We start from the raw sequence: 13,707 nt of genomic DNA on the forward strand, positions 1-13,707 counted from the left end.
TTGTTTTTGTTATTATTATTATTGCTGCCTCATTGGTATGGAGTGATATCCCATTTTGGTTTTGATTTGCTTTTCCCTAATGACCACTGAAGTTAAGCATCATTCCATGTGCATTTTGGCCATTTGTATATCTTCTCTGGAGAAATGTCTATTCAAGTCCTTTGCCCATCTTTTTAAATGGGTTGTTTATCTTTTTGCTGTTGCATTGTAAGAGTTCTTTGTGTATTCTGGATACTAGACCCGTATTAAATATATCATTTGTAAATATTCTCTGCTATTCCATAAATAGTCTTTTCAGTTTCTTGATAGTTGTTCTATGGTATGCTATCTTGATCATAAGTGTAGCAGTTTGATATTATTGATGAATTCTAAAAAGAAATATTGTATTATGTTTATAAATTGATCTTCTACTCTGGGCATATTAGATTATGTTAGATTCATAGGTTTACTTGATTAAGGAATTATGTAAACTTCTTGTGCCAGTAGGGTGTTGAGTCCTCACCCTTTGGTGGGTGGGGACTCACAGATAAAAGGCAAGGCAAAGACCAGATTAGGGGGTTTTTAATGTTGGAGTTTTGATGTTGGAGTTTGATGCTGCTCCCCAGGGAAAGAGACAGAGCCATTCACCTGACAGTCTAAAGCTGACCTTATGGAGAGAGGCAAAGCTTCATAGTCTACCACTGACCTTCTGGAGGAAATAGAGGAGCTGAGCCCAGAGGAACCCAGGAAGCCTGAACCCTGGCAGATGTTGGCAGCCATCTTGCTCCAACACGTGAAAATAGACTGGTGAGGGAAGTAACTTATGCTTAATGGCCTGGTAACTGTAAGCTTGTACCTCAAATAAATACCCTTTATAAAAACCAGCCAATTTCTGGTATTTTGCATCAGTCCCCCTTTGGCTGACTAAGACAATGTCCTTTGAGGAAGTCCAACTCATCAGTTCTTTCTTTTGTTGCTCATGCTTTTGACATCTTATATAAGAATCCATTGCCAGATCCAAGGTCATAAAGAAATACCCCTATAGTTTTCTCTCAGAGTTTAATAGTTTTGGCTCTAAACTATTTGGTCTTTGGTCCCTTCTAACTTAATTTTTATATATGGCGTGAGATAGGCTTAAACTTCATTCTTTTCTATGTAAGGATCCAGTTGTCCCAGCACCACTTGTTGAAGAGACCTTTGTATTGGACCCACAAATACAGTTACAGGTAAATAAGTGCACTCAGGCATGCACAGAGCTGTGTGTGTGTGCTGAGACTCACATGGGCACGACTAAGTATGATCGTCTATACAAGGCTGGGGAGCAGGAATAAAGGGGTGCTGGTCAGTGAAGTTATGAGCTTCTGGCATTTGGTCCAGAGCTCTTTGCTCACTGAAGCTTCTTCAGGTGGGAAATCAGAGCTCCCTGCAGGTATAGGACTGGGCCTGGGGGCAAGTGGAAGGTCAGGTAGGGTGGTGGTCAGGGGAAGAGCCCAGAGTTGAGAAGTGCCCAACCCCAGCCCCAAATCCTTCTCACCCAGATGCCTCGGCCTGGCACCCAGTGTCCCCTTCTCCTGCTCAGCCTCCCCTGCTTATCCTGCCAGCTCTGGAACAGTACCTCTTCCTTCTGGTTTGGGGCCTTTCCTGGGGCCCACACAGACCTAACCACTCAACAGAAATAATTTCCAGCCCTCATGGAATGAGTGGACAGAGTCCAGTTGGGGAATCTGGACAACATCAGGCTCCTCTTGATTCCCAGCACTGCACACTATAGTCCTGGGTGCTCCCTGCAGCAGAGAATGGGAGGGATGGGGGATTCTGGGCCTTCCCAAGTGGCCCCCAGGATAAAACCGGGACTCCATTTGCCTGCCATTCCTTACAGGGAGCCCTTGTCCAGGCAATCCTGGAGAACTTGTGTCTGTCAGAGGCAAGTACAGGACGGAGACGCCACCTACCCTTGCTCAGCCTGAACTGAGGAGGCTGTCCCTGAATGGAAAACAGCAAACTAATGAGAGCTTCCTGGGGCTTCAGGGCAGGGAGAGAAATGAATTAGAGATGGTGGAGGGGCTGGCTGGGTGTGGTGGGGGCCTTGTAAGGGGGACTGACTGGACCCAGGAGCCTCCAGAAATAAAACTAGGAATCTGCTTTTCTGCTGTGGCTTTGGAAGTAAGACTCCTTCCTCCCCTAGAGACAGAGGAAAACTTTGTGGGAACCCCAGTCCCATTCATCTGGGAAAAATCAAGTCTGCCTTAACCTAAGTAGGTTCATGGATCCATCAGCACAGCTAAGACACAGAGCAAACAGCCTTCCTGTTGTCCTTTTATACCATGCTCACCTTCCTCTCGTCCTCTCCCCCCACGTCCGCCCCTGACAATCTATCCTCCTCTTCGAAAACACTGTCATTTCAAATTATAGAGATGGAATCATACCAGAGGTAATCTTTTTGTATTAACTTTTTTTTAGCTCAATGTAACTATGGAGCTTCATCCAAGTTATTTCATGCATGAATAGTTCATTCCTTTTTATTGCTGAGAAGTATTTCATGATATGTATATACCACAGTTTGTTTAACCATTCACCTGGAGAAGGACATCTGGGCCAATTCCCATTTTGGGTTTTGAAATAAAGCTTCTATGTTGATTCATGCACAGCTTTTGGGTGAACATATGTTTTCAGGGAAGTACAGGTGAGAGAAAATACAAGAAAAGGTGCTTGAGCCCTGATACAGCTCTCCATGAAATCATCTATACCCCACTTGACTTCTTGGTTATTATGAGGTTTATATTACTTGCTTATCACACCTAAATATTACTGAAAAAAACAGGTTTTAGCAGAGAGTCATTTTATCCATCTCCACCCAAACCCAAATACCCTACTTGTTGAAGAAGGGACAGTTGATCAGAAAGGCCTATGAAAAATTTCAGAAACCAACTGTTGCATCTAACAGGGTAAGGAGGGTGCTATTACATTTTATTCACCACTATTATCTTCAGCTTTTAAAAATAACTGGTACAAAGTAAATGCTTAATATATATTTGCTTAGATGATTGGATCATATGAATGAATTAATGAATGGGAAAGTGGGTTTGTCCAACACAATAGGAGATGAGGAACGTAGAGGTAGAGTGGGATAATATGTTTAATGACTTGTATGTTAAAATGGGAGATTGCACCTGATTAACTCACTCAATATTTTTGAAAGTAGAGTTCAAAGAAAACTCCCAGTCTTGTTGGAAGTCACTTTGAACTGCACCCAGTAGCTCCTGTGCCCTGCCCAGAGTTTCCTCTGGATACTCTGTAAGCTTCAATACAATTTTCTTCTAGCCCCACAGAGGGCCATGAGGGTCCCAAAGGGACCGAAGGACCAGGGTCTGCCAAAATAAGGAATAAGAAGACATGAAGAAAAACATGTCAAACTGATAGAAATACTGGGCTTGAGGGTTCTTATTGTAACTATGAAAATGCTCTAAAATACATTTATAATAATTATTGTGCCACTCAGGAAATTTACTAAAATCATGAACTTGTACACTTGGAAGGGGTGAAATGTGACATGTAAAACATATCTAAAGAAAACATAAAAAAGAGCATTAGCCAGGGTTTACTCTGCTTGCCCCTCCACTCCACCTCTATGGAGTCACAGTGGTTGCCAGGCGCTGCTTTGTTTCATGCACTAGGGGATCTCTGAAGTCTAAGCGGAGAACAGGGTTTTAGATGTGAGGAGGCTCTGTGGTTACCTCTGGGACATGGAGGTCCAGCTAATGACCATGATGCCCTGAGTCCTGCTGTTCCTGGAGCCAGGGAGCTGGCAATCACAGCACCTCCAGGGACCTTAGACCAGTCCCAGCTACCCATAATTGCTATGCAAGATGATGACATCGATGGTCATAATCAGATTTGTCATGATTCAGATCCAACTTTGTTCAAGGAGAGACATACTGGGCACTGGGGTTTCTGCCCTTGTGGCAGAAAGACAACAGAGTTTTGAGAAGCTCAGGCTAGTAGCAAGTAAATTTGTGGGCTTTGAGTCAACTTCATTGGAACCCCGTTTGGAGACCACGGCATCAGCACTATGAAAAAGTCCATGAATGCAGGCCATGAAACATCCAACTCTTTCCTTGGCATCAAGCTACTTGCCATAAAAGCTGGTAAAAGAAGACAATCTCAAGATCGAACAAAAGCTGAGCTGATGGTTCATGGTGCCATAAAGATCCACTCCTTACAAGATACAGAAGGGTGCCACCAAAATCAAGTAGCTGCCATTATAACAACCTCAAAATCCACCAGAGAAATGAAAAGCTACAGGGAGATTTAAATGTTTTGGTGGAAAACCATGATCTTCAGGGAAGCCAAAACCTACTTTCACAAGAAGATGAACAAATGAAGAAGACAGTGAAGACACAGAATGAAAGAATCTTAGAAAACTCTTTTTAAAAAATCATTGCAGGGAAGAGGATGTGGCTCAATTGATAGAGCTTCCACCTACCATATGGGAGGATCCAGGTTCAATCCCTGGGGCCTCCTGGTGAGAAAGAAGAGAAAGTGTGCCCATGTAGCAAGCCAGTACCCACATAAGTGCATGTGTGCTGAGTGCAAGTGTCCACATAGTGAGCCAGTGCCCACACAAGTGAGTCACACAGCAAATTCATGATGCATCAAAAGAGAGACAAAGGGAGAGTCAAAGTGAAGCGTATCAGAAACCAGGAGCTGAGGTAGCACAATTGACACCTCTCTCCACATCAGGGGTGTCCAAGATCGAAACCTGGTGAATCCTAGAGAAGAGAAAATGAGAAGAGAAGACAACACAGACAGCAAAAAAACAGCAGGGAGGGAAGAAGGGAAGGGGGGGTGGTGGGAAATAAGGAAATAAATAAATCTTTTTTCAAAAAGTTATTGCAAGCCTCTAAGTGAACATTTCCAAAGGTGAAAGACTGACTGCTGCTCCTGGAGGGGACAACACAGATGGTGGGAGCTTGGAAGTAGATGTAATGAATTCATCAGAAAATGGAGACCACGTAGAAGATGAATCAGAGGGAGTTTTAAAGACACTGATTCTTTTGGCTCAGTTAAATACTTACTTAAAATCTTTTTAAAAAAAGGAAAACCAATTATACACAACTGAATTATATACAACTGAAGATGAAATAAGCAACATCCTTAAAGACATAAACATCAAATAAAATGTCTCTAAACTGAAAAAGCTTCTCTTCAGTCAAAGAACTCAAAGAAAGGGGGAAGCCATAACTCTGATGGGATATTCGAGTCCTGCCCGAACAGCAGCAAGGAAAAAAAATTCACCAGATATGATTTAGAACGTACCCTGCAAATTTACAGGAGAATCCTTCAAAAGCAGACAAGATCTGCCACGCATGTCCAAGAGCCAGACACCCATGACCAAGATCCTTGCAGAAATTTTTAAAAGAATCCAGGACTATTATTAAAGCCAGCTGATTCCCGATGAGAGAAAAGTTCATGACAATGAGCTGAGAGCTCTGTTAACAGCAATACCTCCATAACTTAAATGCATACCTCAGATTATTGAGGGAGAATGAAAAGGTCTCAAAAGTTATCCTACATCCCTGACATTGCAAGTGGAACATTTGACAGAGGCCTAAGGGGGGCCACCAGGGCCTCCTCTGGAGGTCCAGACCCTGAGTAGGAGGGGTATCAAGCTGCGCCTGGTTGGAGATCCAGGGTCCCTCCCAGGATCAGGGCCCCAGAAAAAGAGTTCTCTGCAGGTCTGCTCCATCCTGGCTTAGCGGCTCCTGCTCGAGAGCAAAACAGCATGCCCGGGCGCCCCGGGCCTCCTTTTGATTAACCTCCCCTCTGGAACAGGATTCCACTGGCCAAGGCCCTGATCCTCTATCTTGTCCTTTGTCAGATATTCCAGAAGGGTTCCAGAGAGAAGGTCCTCAGAAGAGGACTCTCCGGCCTTTCCCCTGTTCCAGAAATTAAGAAACTGCCTCCACCAAGGGACTTCCCTGGTCTGATACACTCTCTACCTCCTCCACTGATTACAGAAGTCTGTGTTCATCAAGTGCTGCCCACACTGCCTGGAAACAGAAGTGAATCACTTCCGAGTTGACCCCATCTTCTAATGAGCCTAATACTACAGATACAGAACCACAGCAAGAGGCACCTCTCCACTAAAATAATTTTTTGTTTTAGTTGCATCACTATTAAGTGATTATACAATGGTTAACATAAAAACCAATAGGATTATAATTCATAGATAAAGTTCTGTAAGTATAGACTATTTCAGTGTGTCCTTATTAAATTAAGGACTTCTGTTTTATTTATAAGTAGTATAATTAGCTTTTTGGTGTTTTCAGCAAGTCTATAAAACTCCAGGAAAACAGCAAACTATTATATTTTTACTTTCCTCTAAAATAATTTCACTTCTTATCTCTCTTGGTTTTATTGCCATTATTATGTTATTACACAACGCCTCAAATGGGGACTTGATAGGATTTTACTTTTTAGGATTGTGTTTTATCAGTGTGCATGAAAAAATGTGAGCCCCCTGGGGATTTGCTGGGAATCTTAACCTTGGCTCTGAAAGGTGCTCCCTGTTGGCCCTGAATGAGTTCAAACCTAGCACTCTTCTTCCCCGTCCAACCCAGCAGAAAATCATCCAGGTGACAAGTCTTTTTCAAGACCTCTAATTCCCTTCCCTGTCCTGTGTCCTTCATCTCTATCCCTTTGCAAGGCTGGACTTGGGTTGGGAAAGGACTTCAGAAGCCAGTCAGTCAACCCTTGTTAGCCAGTGCCCTCAAATCACACTGAGACTGAAATCTATACTCCCAATCCCAGCCCATGAGGCCATCCACTCCTGAATCTACCCAAGCCCCTCCTGTGCAGCCACTGACCACCTTCTGTGCAATCAACGTGCCAAGCTCCCTTGGTCTCAGGGTCTTTCCTCTGCCAAGAATGTCTTCCTGCATCCGTGTGTGGCTGTCCTCTTCACTGCAATCCACCTCTGGCCCTGCCTCATTAAATGGGCCTTTCCTGACTACAGGAGCACAGAGAAGGTGCTTCCTGCAGCCTTCTCCATTCTTTCGCCCAATTTATAGCTTCATAGCAGTCATCTGTTCTGAAATCCTTTCATGTCCACATTTTCCCTATATGTTGTCTTTAGCAGGCTCTGAAATCCATCGGCCGTGGAGGCAGAGAGGTGAAGTTATTCACCGCTGACCCCTCTTCTCCTGTCTCGCTCACAACAGTCACTCACTAAGGACGCGGAGAAAGGAGAATAAAACGAGTAAGTGAATCCAGGTGGAAGATTCCCGAGCTCTCAGACCTGCCCAAACCTCAGAGGAAGGCAGTGCAGGATCCACTCACCTCGGGTACTTTCACGGAGGCTGCCTTCAACTCAGGGTTCCCCACTGCCAGCACACTCCCCGAGAACCCCAGGCTGTGTCCTCGAGGCGGCTCCAGGCTCATGGGTAGGATTCAGGGCAGCCCCTGTGTAGCCAGGGAGACCTAAAATCTCCATGTTTACGTGGTTCATATGGAGAGAAGGGGAGCACAAGGTTGTGGGAGAAGAGGAGGGAGACACTAAGGACAGATATCTGCTAGGGTGGCCCCTGGACTCCTGAACAGTGTTGAGTAGAAAAGAGCTTGGGTGATGTTGAGTTAAAGAAAATCCCCTGGACCTGAGGCACCCAGGGCAGTTCACTGGCCTGGATTATCCCCATCCAAGAGGAAGGAAGTTGCAAGCACTTAACAGTCAGCTCTTACCTGGGGATGCTACAAATACCTGTGGGGCACACAACACCCAGAGCAGAGTCACGTTACCTTACGCCGTGTTTCAACTCCCCTATAGATGCCCTCCAGAACGGCGGGTCAGACAAGCTCCAAATCATACACTATGGAGGCCGTTGACAGCTCAGGCCCTAGAGCCAGGCTCTCCAGGTGACTCTGGCCTCTGCACATCCCTGGCTGTGCACCTTGGGGCTGTTAACCTTCCCTTCCCTCAACTTCCTCATCTCTAACATAGATGAAGGTGGTTGTGCAGCAGAAGAGAAGTAAGTGTTGGAATACCCCCCAGTACCTGGTAACCCCCCCTGGAAGGAGCCTAAAGTAATGACAAACCTGGCGTTGAATCTGGGACCTCTGCCCCAAGTCCTATCGGCTTTTTATCTGTCCGAAGAGCTGTTTTGCCTTTGCTTACTCCACCTTAGACTTGTGGACTTTCCTTGGAGGGAAAGGGTAATAACAATCACCCAGAAGGAGCTGAAACTGATGAATAAATGTCTGCAAGGGCCAGGTGTATGCAAGTTGAAAGTATATAAGGATACCCTTCACAAGGCAAATTCAAACATCCATGGGCACAAGTAGACTCACAATGAAGCTTTGAGTGCCACAGGGCAAGAGCAGCCCCTCGGGCTGAGGGAAACCAAAGGTGGACATTTCGAGCTCAGTGGTGAAGAATTGAGAATATAACTAACACCTTCAATTCCAGTTAGAACCACAAGCGAATTCTGTCTGGACATTGGCAAAATATTTTAGAGCTCACTATCAGAATAAACATGAGTGAATAGCTCAGGTAGTAGTTGAAACAAAGTAACTTTTGCATGCTTCAATATGACAACAGCCGAAACCATGAGTTCTCCGTCTGCTCTAGCTCAGCTCTGACCCACAGTACCATGTGGTATCGCCATCACTGGAGGCAGGGCCTCTTCCCATGTGGAGGGCATGGAGATGTTTCTTAGTTCTGGCCAATGGTGACCTGCAGAGATGTAGAGAGACCACACACTCTGTGGAAATGAGAGAATTCTTACAAAAAGCTCAGTAACTGTAGATTATTCACTGCGACTCATAAGTGCTTCTATGTTATTCTACTTGCAATGTCTTTGTCTTGTTAACAAGTCCATTAAATAATCCAGAAACACAGCAAGAATCATTTTATTTTCTTTCTTCTGAATTTTGATTTTCTCCTCTTTTGTGCTATTCTTTAATCAATTACACACTATCTCAAATGGAGAATTGATATAAAATTAGGATACTGTTTTGCAAATATGTACTATATGAAAGTGAATCATATTCATATTAATAATAATTTGTTATTATAATAACAAATAATTTGTTGCCATCTTATTTGATTTCCAGACTGTGCAAGAATATATTTCTAATTACTATTTAATCTAGAAACAGCAAAATTTTCTCTTCTGATGTAATTTGGAATTTTTTTTCAGTTGGTTTCGTTGCTATAGCTAAACACATTTGTTCAAATTTTGTTCAATTTGAAACTCACTGGAATTATAATTCCAAGGGTAATGTTTTTATAAATGGAGCTTACTTGGAAGAGAAGTTCGTATATACATTGTTTCCTTTCCCCCATTTCTAGACAGTGTAAAGACAGTATTTCAGTTATGATTATTTAATAAAACCTCAAAAGTAAAGTATTTTAGTTATGGCTATTTAATAAAGCCCTATAAACAGAGTTTTTGTGATCAGTTTCACAAGCAGTTTTACTATGTATCAAGAGCTGAATTATTCATACTATAGAGTAATATGTTTTAATTAATTTTTTAAACAATTCTTAATGAAAAATCCTCTATGTCCAAGCTTCCCTTTCTTCAATATTCATCATGTACAGTTCACATTAATGACTCCAAAGGGACCTATCTCTGTAGACTCTACCACCATCACCATTCAGTCTTAGAACCCAACCACACAAAGATAATCAGTTTGAGGTGGGAGCTTTCCTTCAAAGGCAACTCAGCTTCCCAAAATTGTTCTCCTATGGTACCCTACTCTGTGTCCCACCTCTGCCACCTCCACTAAAACCCTGGTTAACATCTCTCAATACCAACCTCTCATGATGCTCTCTTCAATGAACGAGAATGGAGTCATCAGGATGTGGAAGAAGGAATCTGAACTCAGATTTAACCCCAAGGCTTCAAATGCCCTCACCAATCTCAGGCTAAACCCTGGGGTGATCACTAAGAGACAACCTCAACCTTAGCTCTGAAAGGTGCTTGGGTGGTCCCCTGCTTGAGTTCAGTGGTCAACCCAGCACTCTTCAGCCAGGGTGGACCCAGGTCAAATTGTGATGGTGAAAAGATTTTCAGGACCCCCTGATTCCCTTCCCTACATCCTCCCCACCTTTCCCTATCTCAAGTCTAGTCTTGAGGTTGGAAAGGACTTCAGAGACCCAACTGTCAATCTTCACACCTCCTGAGTTGTCATTTCCATCCCTCACATCCTGAACTGACCACACCCAGTGACAGTTGGAGCTGATGACCAAGGACAGTTTAGAACTCTGCCAAGCCTGACACTGCTTGACCTCAGAACCCAACCTCCCTTGAGATCATTTTCTGCTCACCACTGTAGGACTGCTAAGGGAATTAAATGCAATGTGTGTGCTATCCAGGTGTCTATCTTCAATTCGCAAAGAACTGATGATGCCCAGGTCAAAGCAAGTCACCAGCAGAGACAAAAGTCTGCATCGCCTGGGGTACCTCAGGTCAGCCTCCCCAGCCCTGAATATCTCCATGAGAATGATTTCCTCTAAATGAGGTGGGATACAGGAATAAGTTTTCTGTTGCTCAAGTTAGCAGATACAGAGTACTTCCCAGTCATGAGAAGGTGGGCATACTTCATCAGTTTTGATGAATTATAAGACTAATACCTATTTTACCAGTCAATTAAAAAGTATCTCTTAATTTAGTTTATTATTTTTTAAAGTAACAGTGCTACTGAGCACCTGCCTCATATACATGAGGTCTTGGGGATCCACACCTCCAAAAAAAAGAACAAAAATTAGACTGTTCTCAATGTGCCATAAGGTAGTTGCTGTTGCATCATGATGTGGGCTCCCTTGACATCTGGCAGTGAGGGAGCTCCACACTTTTGAGCCCTAAGCCACTTGGGGCTGACATTTAAGTAGATTTTGGCACTGAGGTGATTGATGTGCAGGGCATGGCCATTGGGGGCAGTGAGGAGAGCACCAGAAAGTGGCTTCTGTTCCTGATGGAGGGTCAGGGACAGACACCAGGTGTGACTTGGATGGGAGGGGTTCTAAGTGGCACAGCCTTGGGCTCCCAGCTGCCTGGACACTGCCTCTTCCCTTCGCTGGAGTTCTGGGGGCCAGCGGCCCAGGCGTCCCCCCTCTCTCAGTCAGTCTCACTATTACTCCATTGTTCTCTAACAGGTTTTCTGTTTCCTCTATATTTACCCTAGACCCAAAGCCAAGAGAAGACACCTCGATGGCCCTGCTAGATGAGCTGTGATTCTCCAATTCACCTCCTGTCCCCACATGTCATTGAAATGTATGAGAATGAGGAAAGCAGTCCCTGATGTCCCAGAGCTGGCCTGGCACCCTCGCTAGGTCTTGGCGTTCTCGAGATGAACATGACTATGTTCACAGAACACCAGCATCATAAAAGGCTACACTGTGATCCTGTGGATCAAAACCCAAACAACACCATTTTGTAATCATGTCTGAACACCAACTAAATGAGAAGATCATCTAAGAAATACCATCAACCCTCTCCTAACCAATGAGTGCCTGCTGTTTCTTTACCAACTAAAACTCTAGCCTTTCTCTAGGTCCCTCCTCAGAAATAAGATTTATTAAAATAACCCCCTCAGGAAGCAGACGTGACTCAACTGATAGAGCGACCATCTACCATATGGGAGGTCCAGGGTTCAAACCCAGAGCCTCCTGGCCCACGTGGTGAGCTGGCCCACGTGCAGCACTGCCACGCGCAAGGAGTGTCCCCCACATAGGGGAGCCCCACGCACAAGGAGTGTGCCCTGCATTGACCCGCCCAGCATGAAAAAAAGTACAGCCTGCCCAGGAGTGGCACCACACACATGGAGAGCTGACACAGCAAGATGACACAACAAAAAGAGACAGATTCCCGGTGCCACCAAGAATGCAAGAGGACACAGAAGAACACACAGCAAATGGACACGAGAGCAGACTTGGGGGGGATGGTGCAGAGAAACAAAATCTTTTTAAAAAAAATTTTTAAACCCCCTCCATGACAGCACAGTCTAGAGCAAACCTCCACTTTCATGAACCTACCCTCAAGTCATCTGACACAAGGAAATACCATCATAAGACTTTTCTTCAGGGCAACAGCTGCCAAACCATGGCAGAAATGGCAGAGCTATAAGGAACCCAGGGAGCAGGTTGGGTAGTGGGCCCTGGGAAGTGTCAGAACCACCCCCTTCAACCAGTGCATACTGGTGTGGGGCTATCAGGAGAGGGTGCTGGGAAGGTGCCCTCCTCTACCGACCCTCCTCCAGTAGGGGCTGGGGCATGGGACTGAGGCATAGGCAGAGGGACAAATTGCCACCCTAAGGAGAGGAGCAGTGGTTGGGTTCCATTCCCACCTGGCCCACCTAAGTCTGCCCAGTCACCATTTTCCATAGAGATGAGGTAGAGCAGTAAGTGAAGTTGTCATTGCCCAGAAAGTCCTGGCTACTCCTGGAACATGTCCCTGGTGCCACCACCCCTACTTCATAGAGCTAAGTGTTGTGCAGGTTGGCGATGCTCCCTGTCCTGAATGGTGGGTGGGAAGGCTGGCACAAAGCAGCTGTAGACAGGTGGTGGGAGTTAGCATTGCACCCAGCAGGGAACAGTTCCAGGACCTAGTCCAAGCTGTCATCTCCATTGACCTGCAGGACAATGTGTTCCAGCATTCCTGGCCTGCTCAGCTCCATTCAGGGACTGGGGGATTCCCCTTCCTTGGATACTGGGGTCTTATTCTGTGTGTTACAAAGGATGGTGCCATAAGCTCATGGCTCTGCTCACTCAGTGACATCACTGGCTTGAGGTGGAATTGGCATCCAATTTGCAGCAGGAGTAGAGCTCAGAATAAGAGCTGGTTCAGCAGGCACTAAAGAGGTAGTCACCCTTGAGACATCTGGAACCATCTCGAGGCTAGAAAGCTGCTGCTGAGAGTCCATCCTGAACTTGTGCCCATTGGTGCTGGAGCTGCGGCTATCCTAGTATGTCATGCACACATACAATACTTTCATGGATATCACTAGAGCAGTAGTGTTTGAGCAGCTCGAGGCAGATGTCTGCCCAGCACAGACTTTCCCAGGTACCCATGACTCCCCACACCATGGACACACCCATCTTTCTCACCTGGCTGCACCTGAGGACACTGGCCTCTGAGGGGGACTTCTACTCCAGCTTGTAATAAGGGGGTGATCTTCCTTGTTTAGCCCCATCTTGATGTTGAGATTCTCCAGGCTGCAGCTCCTGTGAAATAAGAGTTCTAGTGAGCCAATTAAATACCTCTGGACTCTAAGCTGGGGACAGAGGTCTTGTTTTTGTGTTTTCACAGCCTGTTTATGCCTCCCTCTCTACTATTCAGCCAGATGCTGCCATATTTTTTCCCCTCACCATTGATATTTGGTTGTTTTCACCTTTTGACTATTGCGTATAGTGCTACTATGAACATTAGTGACAAGTTTCTGTACATTTGTTTTCAATTATTTTGGAAAAAAAATAAGAGAATTTCTGGATCGATTATGACTCTATTTTAACCCTTTGAAGAACTGCCAGACTGCTTTCAAAATCAGCTGCACAATTTTACATTCCCACCAGCAGAATATGATTACTCTGATTTCTCTACATCCTGACCAACACTTTTTATCAGCCTTTTTTATTATAGTCCTCCCAGTGGTCGCAAAGTGGTATTTCATTGTGCTTTTGGTTAGCATTTTGCTGATGACTAATGATGTTGAGCAACTTTTCATGGTTTT

General features: G+C 44.8%; 2 long non-coding RNA genes across 3 annotated transcripts; one reads left to right on the top strand and one right to left on the bottom strand.

Moving 5' to 3' along the window:
* Positions 1–3,695: 3,695 nt before the first annotated feature.
* On the top strand, positions 3,696–11,577 carry LOC131274297 (uncharacterized). Of its 2 annotated transcripts, none has more exons than XR_009181511.2 (4): positions 3,696–6,218; positions 7,115–7,237; positions 10,355–10,447; positions 11,164–11,577. It is a non-coding gene; the product is annotated as an uncharacterized lncRNA (long non-coding RNA). The 2 variants fall into 2 exon arrangements; XR_009181512.2 differs by having other exon boundaries at positions 7,118–7,237.
* LOC131274298 (uncharacterized) lies at positions 8,249–10,191 on the bottom strand. The gene is made up of 2 exons (XR_009181513.1): positions 9,795–10,191; positions 8,249–8,707 (listed from the first exon to the last, which is right to left on the bottom strand). It is a non-coding gene; the product is annotated as an uncharacterized lncRNA (long non-coding RNA).
* Positions 11,578–13,707: the final 2,130 nt, after the last annotated feature.

Source organism: Dasypus novemcinctus, chromosome 18 (genome assembly GCF_030445035.2).
Source record: "Dasypus novemcinctus isolate mDasNov1 chromosome 18, mDasNov1.1.hap2, whole genome shotgun sequence".
NCBI classification, from domain to species: domain Eukaryota; kingdom Metazoa; phylum Chordata; class Mammalia; order Cingulata; family Dasypodidae; genus Dasypus; species Dasypus novemcinctus.